Source organism: Ornithodoros turicata, chromosome 4 (genome assembly GCF_037126465.1).
Source record: "Ornithodoros turicata isolate Travis chromosome 4, ASM3712646v1, whole genome shotgun sequence".
NCBI lineage: Eukaryota > Metazoa > Arthropoda > Arachnida > Ixodida > Argasidae > Ornithodoros > Ornithodoros turicata.
The window spans coordinates 80,513,837-80,526,815 of record NC_088204.1 but is presented as its reverse complement, the minus strand read 5'-3'; the positions used below and the strand labels follow the sequence as shown (position 1 = coordinate 80,526,815).

At 45.7% G+C, this 12,979-nt stretch overlaps 1 long non-coding RNA gene across 1 annotated transcript in view; it reads right to left on the bottom strand.

Moving 5' to 3' along the window:
* Positions 1-384: 384 nt before the first annotated feature.
* Positions 385-12,979, bottom strand: part of LOC135393541 (uncharacterized) — a 33,024-nt gene continuing 20,429 nt past the window's right edge. The window contains exons 2-3 of the long non-coding RNA XR_010422670.1: positions 8,167-8,280; positions 385-481 (exon numbers count right to left, since the gene is read on the bottom strand). This is a non-coding gene — a long non-coding RNA (uncharacterized LOC135393541). The remainder of the gene's footprint in view (positions 482-8,166; positions 8,281-12,979) is intronic.

Below are 12,979 nucleotides of genomic sequence, written 5' to 3'. Positions count from 1 at the left end.
GTTCACTGACCCCCCTACCTCCGGCTCCTCCCTGCTGTCCTCTGTCAGCATCTGTATGTAGCGCTCGTCTACAGGGTGTCCCACCGAAAACGGACCAGGGGCTAAAGAAAAAACGAAGTGATGGACACAAATGGAACCAACTGTACGTGTTTGGCAGTCGTGTGGTCTATCCAAAAATATTTTTTTTCATCGCCCCTTGTTAATTAATTAGTGGTAATTAATTTTCTAACTTTTTAATTATAAAAGCTATGAAGTTGTTCCAATGAGAACATCTGATCTCTTCGGTCGCCTGATACCAAAGCCGTTTTCGGAACAAAAATCTGTTCGATAGATCGTCCGTAAAAAAATCGTGAAGGAACACCATTTTTTTGTTTATTTTTTAAAAGTGACGTTGACAACCCTGGTAGTCTGAGTTCATCGGCATCACCACCACCACCGGAGTTCGCTAGTTCATCGGCCCAGATCACGATGACGAAGCTGCCTGCAATAGAAACAAAGAAAGAAGATCAACAAACAAAGAAGGTCAGAAAGGCGCGACCAAGATGAAGATGAAGAAGAAGAAGAGTACTGTCCTATCCTACCCTGTCCTATCCATCGTCTTGCAAAGCCCGCTATCAGCGCGACAAGCTCTACGCAAGTGGTGTCATTTGTCATCCCGCCTTTCCAAGCAGACGACACGCGGCCGCATCGTTTTTCACCTGGGCTTCCCACACGGTGTATGTAGTTCATGCACGGGCCTATATATGGCGCGCAGATATTGCTCCCCCTCTCGGCGATTTAGTTGAAGTGAAGCGTTATATTGAAAACACGAGGCAGGGGGCAAAAAAAAAGGGTGTCTTTCGTCTGCTGCGGTCGCTGATTTCTCGAGGGAAAGGATGGAGTCTTTGTTTTATCCTTCGCACTGCCGAGACTGTTTTTTTCTAAACAGAATAACAGTTTTCCCTCCTCTGTCTATCTTGGCGTCTTCCCGAACCCCTCGATTATAACGTTTGACACGCGTTGATATATGAGGCTCTTCTATCGCATTCATGTAGACGCTGCTATGAGATGTGAAGGCTTGTGAAAGGGCTTCTTGATGATGATGATGATGATAATAATAATAATAATTCGTAACTTTAAGTCCCGATACAACAATGATCATGAGCGACGCGGTCGGCCTTGCGCTCACCCGAAAGGGCTTCTTGAGTTCCTCGTGTCTGTGACGCTGCTTATGGGCGGACCTGCGCGATTGGTTGAAATACGCAGCTTCGCAATTTAGAATACTTTTATGGCGAATTCGGGTAGTCATTTCGTGGCAACTTGGCAATTTGGTACTTTTTTCTTTTTCTTTTTTTGCCTAGATCCCGAGCAGTCACGTTCGCTTGGTCAAAGCGTAGCAATGTAACATGTTCGCGTGGCGTGGGTTTCACACTACCATATTTGTCGTCCGTTTGGTTCAAAACTAGAACGCAAGGGCAAATCGAACCCCGGCGGGTTCCAATGGGTCAGGTTCGGCTCCGTCAAAAACAAATGTGAAACCGGCGTAAAGCAGCTAGAGATTACTATGTACTACATGATAAGGTCATCTAATCAGCCTTCCTGCTCCACACATATCTGAAACACCATATCCCTTCTAAAGTTCCAATCCCAGTCTTATCAACAGCTAACTCGATCTTTATTTTTGCGATCACGTTTCCAAGAAATCATAATAAAAGCAATTTGAAGACACGTTTCAGCGCCATAAACAACGAAACATGCATTTCATAATCTGCAAACCTTTCCAATTTCGACCCACAATGCCGTCGTCCTCACATCGATCCCCCCCCCCCCCTTACAACCAATACTCGTGCGGCGAGATTGAGGACAAATCCGCCTTATTCACCAGAAAATTGTTTCGGAAAATGATTTCACCAACGCGCGAGTTACGGCTCGTTTGTGATGTTCGATCCCGTTCGATTTTCTCTCACGATGAAAGGAAAATGTATTCGCACGTGGCTGAAACACCTCGAAGGAGCGCGCGAGTCGAAATGGGCGGTAATTAGTAAAGAAAAAAGAGACAGAAATCGGAGTGGAATGTCTCTCCTCATGCGTTCAATAAGTGCTCCAAATAGCTCCCGAAGAAGAGGCAGGAAACCGCAGGTTGTCGATACGGATCGCTGCGGCTGATGTACGGGGGCAAGTGTTCTGGAAATTGCGGCTGCGCCGTCGGTACACGATTTTGTGGCCTTCACTGGGGATGAGACCCGAGAAAGGTTTCAGCTTCTTTGAGGTGTAATGATTTGATTGATTAATGCACATCGTAGTAAAATGGCGTATATATAAGACGTGGAAAACTGTGTAGACACCGCGGTGTGCAAAGTCGACGATGATGACAATGACGATGGAGATGGTGGGTAGCGGGACATGTTCGAGAATGCGAATTCGGCTGGTCATTTCGTGGCAACTTTTTTTTTTTTCTTTTTTGTGCCAGATCCCGAGCAGTCATGTTCGCTTGATCAAAGCGTAGCAATGTCACGTGTTCGCGTGGCGTTTTCCGAACGCCAGAAATTTTAGCACTTTTTTTTTTCGCCCGGTCTCGATACCACCCGGGCAGTGGGCTGCCAAACTATATCCGGTGTCGTCACATCCGCACTGCGCGGGAGGCGAGGGCCCGCATTGGCCCGCACGTCGAGGTTCACGAGGGTTAGCAGACGACGGAACCCGAAGACGAGCGACCGTGATGTCCCTAGCGTGATCCAAGCGACTAAAACCTCTAAATTCCTGGCACTCATGTTCGGGTGACAACGGTCACGTGATCCAGCGCGGGCGCCAAACTAGCAATTTCTGAGTGCTAGGCCGTGTTGCCGCGAAATGACCACCCGAATTCGCCATATAAAGAAGTGGTTTTGTTCCAGTAGGCGTTTCGAACGTTTCGAACTGTCTCAGAAATTGAACTGCAGAATTGAACTTGAATTGGAACTGCAGAGAATTATGCAAGATCCCCGCTCAGCAACCGTACAGTGCACAGCCTACGTATCCCCCATTCAGTACCAGCAGAGTGGTCAGCTTCTATGTCCCGCAATCAGCAACCGTACAGTGCACAGCCTACGTATCCTCCATTCAGTACCTGCAGAGTGGTCAGCTTCTATGTCCCGCAATCAGCAACCGTAGCGTGCACATCCTACGTATCCCCCATTCAGTACCAGCAGAGTGGTCAGCTTCTATGTCCCGCAATCAGCAACCGTACAGTGCACAGCCTACGTATCCCCCATTCAGTACCTGCAGAGTGGTCAGCTTCTATGTCCCGCAATCAGCAACCGTACAGTGCACATCATACGTATCCCCCATTCAGTACCAGCAGAGTGGTCAGCTTCTATGTCCCGCAATCAGCAACCGTACAGTGCACAGCCTACGTAACCCCCATTCAGTACCTGCAGAGTGGTCAGCTTCTATGTCCCTCGTTCACCACTTGCAAAGAGCTCGATCAGTTTTTACGTTCCCCATTCACCACCCGTCGAGTGCTCAGAATCTATATCCCTCATTCAGCACTTGTCTCAGTTTCTTACCCCCATAGTCTCCTACTTGGGTGCTGTCAAAGATTACGTTTCTTCTAAACCGAACAAAAGGAACATCGCGTTTATTATCCCAGTTCTTGTCCAGGACTGTGCCAGACCGATTATCTCTGCTGCATCTCAAGACACTGACTGAGAATCCGGCGACTGCAACATTACCATAGCTTTTAGTGTGTACGTATTACAACTACTACCAACAGTACAACATTACTTTTCCTATTTATTTACCTACCTACATACATACATACATACATATTTTATTATGGTGTCTGCAAACAGCAAAAGCCTAGGATTGCAGTGCACCCTAATGACAAGTTGAGGTTACTGAGAACCTCCCGTCTGAAATGTTTAAAAGAAGGATAAAATAAGTCAATTTCAGAAGTCATCGAGTTGAAGTATAACTGAATGCGGCGGGTGGGCGACTGTCTCGCACGTATGTTGTCTACATAAAACAAGTGCATGTGTCGGACAGTGCGCGCGGGTACATGAAAACACACAAGGTCAAGTATAGATCGAGCATCCAAAAGGTTATGAATACATTTATATAAAAAAATAATATCACGGCTCGATCGGCGATCGCTAAAAAAAAAGACCCAGAGGGAAACGTTGTGACATAAGAGGGGAACCTCCGGTAGGCGATAATCAAAAACCTCCTCAAGACCGAGTCTAGACGAGACACATTAGAACGACCAATACAATTCCAAGCAACAGATCCGAATTCAATGACAGGCAGTAAAAGACTACTAAAAAGCACTCGTAGACAAACTACGACACGTCAGCTCTATCGTCATACCTGCTAGAAATTAATAACCACCATTCCGAAACCGAAATTATTCGACGGTAATGACACGTTTCCAAACATCGACACCGTCCTTCCAATATGAGATATCTTTTTCGTTCTTACTATCTTTACGACTTGTAACCTGCCATCACGTTCGCCCATGCATTTCCCTCCGTTTTCGTCCGTGTACGCAGAAGTCCCGACACCGGAAATAGGTGCAGGACGTAAAAAAACGGCGAAAGGCGAGTAACGGTAAATAGAGTAGCGGCAGTTAAAAAAAGAGATGGCTCGGATAGCAGTTCTTACCGTCTTTGCCCCTCGTGCGAAGTGAGCTGCAGAGGAGTCAGAAACAGGGTCTTTTAAAGAGTGTCTCCTCGCTCGTTTCATATTTCTTTTTGTACTTTCTATCTTTCCGTACGATTATTTGTTGCGCATTTCAAATCCATTTTGATGGTACCTGTGTATAGGGAACTTTCGATTCGATGAAAGTGAGTGCGCGTATATAGTGACAGGATGGAGATTGTGTATGTGGAACGTGGGCTTTTGGCATGATTGAGAAAGAACGTGGAATCTGTGAGAGGAATGAGAAAAGGTGAAACGACGAGTCGATAAATTTCGTTGTTATTACTATTGTTGTCATTAGTTTTTGTAGTTGAGGGCGTTTTTTTTTTTAAGGTCTATACTCCACAGCCCCAAGCAGCACAACATCTTGGGCCAATATTGGACCAATATTAGCGATATCGGTCCAATATTGCCGATATTGGACCAATCTTGGACCTATGTGGGACCATTATTGGACCTGTATTGGACAAATATTGGACCTATATTGGGCCGGCATTGCCAATATTGGTCCAATATTGAGCAAAGATGATGTGCTGCCTGGGGCAACTTTCGGTCGCGCGAGCATCTTGGTCGTGTTGGGGTGTGCGGAACCGTGTTGAATTAGGCAGGGCGATACTTCGGATTGCTGGGGGGGGGGTATATTTATTAGGCCAAAGGAAAAAAAATGGGGACTTCGGATGGGTTAAGAAAGGTAATAATAGGATAAGCCGCGTTAAGTTAGCCTAGGAAACGATTTACGTTGTATCACTTCGAAAACCAAGAATTTCAACTAAAGGGTGAACCGCATGGCACGAAAAATTGTCCGAAAACTGGCCGAACCGAAATCGGGTCCGAACTTTTTTCTGTGCATCACCGCATGCCACCGAAATGCACCCCGAATTTCGGCCGAAGACTTTTGGCCTTGGGGAACATCGCCTTTCAACCATCCGGGTCAATGAGATAATCCCTGTATTCATAGGGGTAGAAATCGCACACACAGCAACAGTCAACCCCATTGCTACGTCATCGTTGCTATGGTTCTCCTTCCGGCTGGATAGCTATTGGATGCTCCTACTTTTTCGGTTGGCGTCACTTCCCATTTCGGAGGAGAAATCTGGCTTGGCCAGATCGGGCCGAATTCGGCACGGAATTCTGTTCTCCGAAAAAAGTTCGGTCCCGAATTCGGTTCGGAAAGAATTCGGACGCTTTTCGGGCCATGCGGTTCACGCTTAAGTCCGCATGAAAAAAAAGAAGAAGAGGGATGCGGAATTTGAATTTCGAATACAATATTTCACCGAACGTCGAACGGTTCGACATCTAACCATTTCGGCATAACGTTCAGCCGAAATACGGCTTGTTGAAAGCGCTTTAATGGAACGACGTTTAAGTAAATTAAGCCAGATGGGGAGAGGATGATGTTGCAGTGAACGATCCTATTAAGAAGCCGACCGTGTTTATAGCACGCCCCTGCTGGCATCTCTTGGAATCTCTTCCGAGAGCACTTGAGCAAATTTCCTCATCCACTTGAACCGCAGCCTCGTCCAATCTGCTTGAAGGGCGACGACCATCGACTGGATTGGAAACGCTGCAAGAAGTTGTCTCGCACGACAATTTATTAATTGTTTACAACTGATGACAATAAAATAAATTGATAGAGGCGTAATATTAACCGCGGTAGGATGGTTCACGCAGGTTTTAATTAAGTATATGCTTAAGTCAGTCGCTCACCGTCATAGCGAAGAATTTGAGAAAAAAGAAAATGATATCAGCTATAATTCCATTACAGATCAGTTCCGTTGATCATTTCATCCCGTAGGTCATTTCATCAATAACCTTGATTCCCAGCGAAATTATGATTCATTGACCTGCAACTCAATGAAGTAACCGACCCTCTGAGCTGACGCCTTCTTTTTTTCTTCTTTTTTTTTTAATGCCCGGCTTTTGTGCGTGATCAAACACTTTTGTTTGACCGAGCTGAGCTTTTCAACGTAATGAGACACTTGGGAATTGTGGGATTATTCGGAACAATGAGGCTTTTGACCGTTATGAGATATACAATCGCGCACTTGAGCAGTATATACCAGCTTTCGCACACATTATCACGCGCCTCATTTCAACTTCCTATGGATAATTTGGAAATCCCTCGGCGCGTGTTATTTGTATTTCAAGAATACTTTCCCCCTTCACCTGCAGGGTTATTATACCTGCAGTCCGGCCGTGTCTGCCCTTCTTTCCACCTGCGAGAAATTCTTGCTGCCGTCTAAGTGGCGGAGGGGGTTCGTCTGCTGTTTTAATGGAGGGACATTATGTCTGCATTATTTACCACTTACTTCCGCGAGTGAAATCGTGCGGCTAGGCTTTGTTCGTCTGCTGCCTGGCTGCGCGGCGTAACGGTTCGAGTAATTTTTGGGGATGATTTCAAGGCCGTCTTCGATGTAAGGAAACCGTTTTCAGGAACTTCTTCCTGCGTGATAGCGCGTCTCCTGCAAAGAGACTCCCTGGGGAAGACGGATTGCTCGTTTGTGCAAAAGGAAGAAAAATGTGGAAGAAAATAGGCACGCGTTGCTTCGATGGTCTGTGCCTGGACTGGACTGGACTATAACTTATACTAGGACTACTAGCACTGTCGTTGTCTGGACTGGAACTTACACTGTGAAAAAAAATGTGCGCCTGTAGTGCAATTAGTGTTGGAATTCGTCTGTGAAGGTAACTGCTCTACCATCTCAAACATACACTTTTACCGTCCTCTGCCACGCTGTTGAAGACAAACTCCTCTTCATTCTAGGTTCTATAAATCAATGTAAACGAACCAATCTATCTATCTATAAACCAGTAAATAAATAAATCCAGTCAAGTTCATAGAAAATTGTGCGCCACAGATGAAGGTCTTCTCAAACATGTTCAGAAATTGTATGCAATTTTGATGTTTATCCTACAGACACGCATTTCGATTTGTCGATGTGTTGTTATTGATGGTGATAAGTTACGTCGTGAGAGGTTGAATATGGACTTGTGTTGTTTTTGTAAGGGACGCGGGGTTCCAAGCATAATCAGGTAGCGCAAAAAGATAGCGTGGCTGTGGTACATTATACATTATGTACATTATATATACTCTTTTTATTTGATTATCCCCGTGTTTTCGTTTTGAGTATCTAATCTAATCTACATCATGATAAACGAACGCATGGGAAGAGGACGGACACGTTCGCTTATCATATACTACCATTCAGCCAACACGCTCTCTATCTTCTTGCACTCGTAATCTAATCTAATCTCCCTCTGCAACATCATGGCTTTGCGGCTTCAAATCCTGCGACATTAGATAGCTTTAGTGTAGCGTACGCTGCCGCCTTTGCGTACACAAGAGATAGCGTACGCTACACTAAAACTCTCTATTGGCTATGATGCACGACAGGTGCGCGTCTGTCCGGACCTACTGCGCACGTGCACGTATAAAACGGGATAAGGACGGAGCTCGCCTGGCCCGCGTCCTTGTCGGAGGCAACACATGTTGTTTCCATTGGAGAAACCTACCCTTCCTGTGCTATATTCTTTTCTCTGAATCCGTTGCAACCACACGTGCTGTTGCCAAAGGCAAAGATAGATTCCGGAGGCAGGTTGCGAGGAAGTCCGCATGGGATGTTTCCCCTACCGAGAAAGGGTAACATTGAAAGGTGAACTTGGGCAACCAGGTGCAATATCGCTGTGATCTCGCGTCCCAAGCAGCACAATGTACCGAAAGTCGAGTGCAATAGGGGTGGACGGTATGGTTGTGTCTTATCAATGTTCCTTACAGATAAAATGGTTAAAAAGCAAGCGAGCTGGTGGCTAAGATCCATGACGAAAACCCGAGACTGGGAAAAAGACGAAAAACAGACGACACAACACAACAGTCACACAACAGTCAACAGCCAACACAACAACAGTCAACACAACAGTCACTTTGTGTTGTGTCGTCTGTTTTTAGTCTTTTCCCAGTCTCGGGTTTTCGTCATGAACGTTCCTTAGTTTCACCAGTTCGTTCAAGGTCTTCCACCTACCCGTCCACCCATATTGCACTCGACTTTCAGTACATTGTGCTGCTTGGGGTAATACAGCACTACATATAGCCACCGCACTGGTTAAAAGCATTTGGTGCGCACGACGGATTAAAATGATTTTAGTAAGGAACTTCGTCGACGGTACTCGGAACCTTCTTGAGCACCAATTTTCATTTTTATTACTATTAATTATCATTTGATTATTGATTTATTTTTATTAAATTTTATTTATTTAATTAATTTAACTTTTTTTTATTCTTTACTATTAACTTATTTTATTAATTTTACTATTATTTTTATTAATATTTTTCATAATTATGTAATTCCACGATTAGGCATTGCACCCAAGCTGACTCGACTACTTGCCTTAGGATGACCAGGTCACTCACTCACCCTCTTCATATTCTCTCCCTCTACATGTTTCTTTTTTTTTTTTTTTTTTGCTCTCAAACACACACACACAGGGAATAGCACCAAAGGAGAGTCAGGTCCGCGATGGCAAAAGGACTCAAAATATAAGAATACTGATGCTTTTCTAAATTTATTTTGGTATACACAGAGCCTTCTCGTCGTAAATCACGCTTTGTCAGGTAGTCCACGAAGCGTGGTCCGGCACCGCGAGAAATGCTGAACCAAATATAAATGTAGAAAGCTTCACAGTGTTCTTATATCACAGAGAATGCAGCGAGAGACATCCGGTGAATTTCAGCTCTGTTAATTTCCGTCACCAACTAAAAAGTGCAGCCGGGCGAGCATTTCATGATGCGGATCTGCCTGGCGTGAACCGACGCGGTAACTGGTTTGTCGAGCTCAAAGTACGGTAATCCTGGTTCACGCTAATGAATACAACAATATTGACTTCAAAAATACTTCCTGCTTCTGGCTTTTATCGTCGTTTGAGCCTCTCTGACGACTCCATCTATAAGCCGCAGCCCACGATTATGGCACGGAATCTCAAACTGTCCGTGAACCCTGAATGGCAAGTTTTCGCCTGGCGGACGTGAAGGGACCCTCCAGAATGAAGCCTCGTCATATTAGCGCGACTTCTGTCTGCCGATCTTGCCACGACATCGGCGTCAACTGCCGGCATACACGTATATAGTTGGGCGATTTCAAAGTCGCGCTAGGACGATACCTGACGCAAAATGCTGCCCTAGTGTAACCACCGATAAATCGGCAAATTTAAAAAAAAAATCGAGGAAAACACGGCAGATTGTTGTGCCAGTGTTCGGATCTGTTCGCGACGTCTTCGCCGGTATGGACAGCCTCGATTTGTACAAATTTTTCCTGTTTCGTGAAATTAAACCGAGGCTTAAAAAAATTAAATAAATTAGAATTAAATTTGAGGCTTCGTTTGTATCTGTCCATTCTATGTTGTTCCAGCCTCAGAACATCAGTTTCTCTCTTGTTAAACCTGGGCTTGTGCAAATGCCAAATGCACGAGCTTATGCGCCTTGTACCTCTGCCTACAAGAGAAATATTTTGTACAAAACAACGGGGCCGGCAATGTTTTTCTTTTTTTTTTTCTTTTTTTCCAAGTTGCCCCGCTATTGGATTTCAGGAAAAATCTATACGGAGTGAAGATCCGCCGAGAAGGAACACCCACTGATATGGAACGTAAAAAGTGCGAGCAATCTGGTATATAGATTCGAATAAGGTAAAATTTCCTCGAGTTTGAAATGTTCCCTTATTCGAACCCCTCGTGGAGCTTTCTTCCTTCTTCTTCTTTTTTTTTTCTTTCTTTCTTTTTTTTCTATGGAAGGTTTAGCCTCACAAAACTCGTTTGATTCTTCTTTCCGCATGGATGTTTTTGTACAAAACAACAGGGGCGACTCCTTCAAGATGCCCTGGAAGGGAGATGGGGTGAAAAGGAAGCTCATATGTGAGGAAAATGGAAGAGGCAATGGACTGGCGCCTCTTCGCCCTTCGGCTCTTTCGAGTTCCCGCCGTCGTTTTCGTGGAGACAAGTGGAGTCCTGTGATGGTTTTCGTTCATAACGAAGAAATAATAATAATAATAAAAAAAAACATCATTCGTACCATAGCTGAGTGCCTGGAAATATGACTAGCTCCCACGCCGAGGCTGGGACGTGACCCGGCCGGGTTCGGATCCCGCGACGCCCGCTGTGCTGTCTGGGTGTTTTTCCCTGGGTTTTTCCCTGGGTCGTGGACCGAGAGGGAGGAAGCTTTAAGATAAATGTCGCCACAGTTCCCCGTGAAGTCAGACCAGGACGCACGAGCCCGAGCCACCTGTCGGCCCTCGAGCTGAACATGCCGCCACACCAACAGAGGTAGATCGCTCGTAAATAGCACGCCACGCACCCGAAATATGGAACGCAATAAAAGTCGTTAATTACTACACCGCGGAGAAATCAAAGAACGATTCTACCGTAGAGTGAACGACAAGCTGAGAGGACGATTCACTGGTGAGTTCAATGCTATACAAATGTCATCCTTGCATGCATGGTTTACGAGCTCCTTAATTCCCAGTTCAAAAGATCATGGAGGAATGGAGCAACCTGCGAACGCAGTTTATTAGAGAGCAATACTAAGGTTGTAAACCGTCAGAGGCAAGGAACGGATGACCTCTATATACTTTCCAAGGCGGAGACACTGCTCAGATTTGCTCTTTCTACAAAGTGCGGGTTCCATCTTGATCCATAAAAAGCAATCTATATACTTATATAGTCCGATTGATACTCCCCTGACAGCCATATAGGTTGTTGACTTGATTTGGGTTGTTTCCTATAGTCATGTTCATGATTTTCACATCCGTTTGTTTCCTATATGCCATAGCACCTATATTTTGTACATACACATTTAGCACATTGCAACTAGTTCCTCAAATTCTAAGTTTTTTTTTTTAGTCACCTGACATGCCATAGACTATACTGTATATTGTCGTACTTTGCGCACATTCACAGGCAGACGAAATTTAATCCCAACACACACAGCCGTGTGCTACGTTATCTCTAATCCACTAAAAGCCTACATCAAGGGTAAGCGATATGTCACACGCAGCATGCAAAAATCAGCTAGAGAACACTAGACTGCACAACGACAAGCGGCATTTTTCCATGATCACAACTGTGAGCATGACATACAACCCCAAATTATCATTCAGCTGCTGAACTTTGGAACCAGCACACACATGACCTGGAACACGCCCTTGTAATGTAACCTGTTCCTCACACCTCTCCCTAATACACGCGACAGGATAATCATGTACATTAATATAATCTACAGGGTAGGGGAAAAGCTTCTGTCTGTATATAGCTTGAACGCTTTCGTCCCTGTGTGTCTGTGTTTACGTGTGGCGGGTAATTTTGCCGCAGTTATTTCACGTGTGCCACGTACAACAACAACAACAACATATATATATTGATGATGAAGTGGGGAGGTTTTCCACTCTAGGAGGGGTCTAATATGAGTGGTGACAATGATCAGTGATGACGATATGAGAGATGACGGGAATGATCGAAGTGGCGATGACGATGCTGGACGTGATCGTGGTGGTGGGAGTGTCCGAGAGCGCTGCTGGGGTCATAGTGAGTCCTTTAGGCCTGTAGCCTCAAAGAAGTCAACCACGTGACGTAAGGCCGCCCTGGAGTCGGCCGCGGTGTCCCAAGGGCCGAGGATGGTCGACAAGTTGAAGGGGCGGCAGCCAAGGGTGGCAAGCTGCGACTGCAGTGTACGCCTCTTGTTGACATAGGTCCGGCAGCGGAGGAGTATGTGCGCGACGTTGGCAAGTACGCCACACTCGTTGCACATAGGGCTAGCCTCACAGCCTAGCTGGTATCGATAGGACGTAGTGAAGGCCACATTGTGCCACGTACAGTCCTGTACAGCACTCCCATGTTCCAATGTTCGAATGATACAGGTGAAGACGCCTCGTTGCTGTCAACTCTACAGGAACCGGAAGCGTCATAGTTGCCCATAAATTCTGACCTGGCAGTGACTCCCCCTGCAGTCTGCCCTCCAGCAGAGAGACCCTGGGATCTAACTTCCGTTCAGTCATCTGCAGAACAAGCGGGAGCAGTACTGGAGCTCATCAAGGCTGCAACAGAGGTACAATACTGGCATTTACTACAGTATATAGCACGCCCTCTCGGCTCGTCCATCTAGGGTCTATACGTCGATCGAGAGCGATCGAAGTGCCGTGACCTCCGAATGACTGCAAAGGCGAGCCTGTCAATATATCATATACCAACAGGCGTACGTCGCAATAACACACAATGCTCGCGGCCCATGAACTTACGGTAGAGTGCATCAGAGACACTGGAGAAGTCCGCAGGACACCTGCCCTGC